General features: G+C 52.3%; 1 protein-coding gene across 3 annotated transcripts in view; it reads right to left on the reverse strand.

Moving 5' to 3' along the window:
* Window positions 1–1,925, reverse strand: part of Cyth1 (cytohesin 1) — an 83,121-nt gene that overhangs the window by 44,790 nt on the left and 36,406 nt on the right. The gene's annotated exons all lie outside the window — the stretch shown is intronic.

Consider the following 1,925-nt stretch of genomic DNA (forward strand, 5'->3'; position numbering starts at 1 on the left):
TAAGAAAGCAGTGCCCAGTTGATTGATTAGTGACTCTCACTCAGGCAAATAAGCACACAACCCTGGAGAGCACCCGGTGAGGTACAGGTAAAGGCTGGAGAGATGGCTCAGCAGTTTGGAGCACTTGCTGCTCTATCAGAGGACTTAGGTTTGACCCCCAGCACTCCGGGTGACTCATGACCATTTATAACTCCAGCTCCAGGGGATCCAATAATCTCTTCTGTCATCCCAGGATACCAGACACACATGTGGTACATGTACCTACATGCAGGCAAAACATTCATGCACATATACAGACAATGTTTTAAAAGAAGGAGGTGAAAGGGGCAAGGCTGATGGGCGTACCGGAAGGACCTGCCTTCTGAACATCTGACCAAAGCCCTCGTCACTGAGCAGGCTTGAGCTTGGGATGGCGAATCTGGGGAGGTAGCGTCCTGAGAAGCACCCACTGCCCTCCTTGGAGACTTCCGGGATTTGCCACAGGAAACTCGACTTGCTCCCCTGCTTACACCAGCCTAAATGTCATCCTGCTCTGTGGTTCCATGGTGAGAATCTTCTGTGGCAGTGCTTGAAAGGGCCGTTCCTTCCCTTTTGTCACAGGTAGAACGCACTAGGAGCTGGGAAACTGAGGTAGTGGCCTTCAGTATTGTTCAAAGCAGAGCTGAGCCAATCCCTCAAGCCATGGCCCTAAAGCTCTTAAGGCCCTGCCCCAGGCCCATGGCTCTAGCCCTGGATCTAGGCACCCGCACTCTGGGCAGCTAGGACCAGCAGCGGCTCCGAGTGACTACACCACACTTCCTAGCTGGGTATGTAGCTAGGACGAGCAGCCAGTAACCATGAAGATGTGGCAGAGTAGCCAGTGGGTACTGCTGGCCTGGCCATGCAGGCTCACTCTGATTAGTCCAACATTTTATTGTGTCCTCTTCTCTCAAAACCGCTCCCTGTGGAGCTCAATACCTGGGCTAATGTGGACTTACCCTTCCACACGAAAGCTCCAACAGACGACCTCACCCCAGCCTGGCATCAGCCCCCACTACTGTTCCCCTCTCTGAAGCAGAGGTACTTAACAAAGATGGCACAGCCTTCTCACCAGGAGTTTCGCCCAGGGTGAGCTCTCTTTAGCAGTGAGACTTCAAGTGTGTGCTCAGTAAGCCAGGAGAGGGAAGTGAAAGGAACAGCCAGATTTCCTGGAATCGATGGCTTTTGAAGCATGGCCTCATCTCCCTAGTTTACTCTAGTGACCACACTGGCTGCAGCTGGATGACGGACACTTGCTCTTTGTTGCCTTGGGCTTAAACACTGCAGTGCAGCCAATCCAGGCACAGCAGGACGCTGCCCAGACTCTCCAGATCCCAGCTCCTCTCTTAGACCACGGAAAGGCAAATGAGGGAAGTACAACAGATACCAGGAGACGTCAGTCTTCACCTGGCAGAAGAAAGAGGAAGCCTCTACTTTGCCTTCACTTCATTTAAGAAAAGCCAGATCTGCTGACGCCAAGCCTTGTCTGCATAGCCCAGTGGATGCCTTTGCTTCCCAGCCCAGCTTTAGTGTGGTACATGGTTCTAGAGCTGTGGCCCAAATGCTCCTCACATAGTCAACAAGCAGAAGGCTGCTACCAGGAGCATCTACTGCTTCACACAGAGCTCGAGGTAAAAGGAGGCTGGAAGACACCGGGGTGATTATCGTCACCTCATCTAGACTCTCATATTTATTCACTCTGCCTACACACACACACACACACACACACACACACACACACACACACACACTAGAATCTTATTCACTCAGTACACTGCAGCTCAAAGCTCTTCTGAAAGAGAGAACAGAAACCATAGTCTAACTGTGTGTGCCTGGGGCCAAAGGGACCCACAGAATTCCACCCCAGCCACCATAGGCCCCTGGTACAGTCTGGGGCTGGGACTCAC

Source organism: Rattus norvegicus, chromosome 10 (genome assembly GCF_036323735.1).
Source record: "Rattus norvegicus strain BN/NHsdMcwi chromosome 10, GRCr8, whole genome shotgun sequence".
NCBI lineage: Eukaryota > Metazoa > Chordata > Mammalia > Rodentia > Muridae > Rattus > Rattus norvegicus.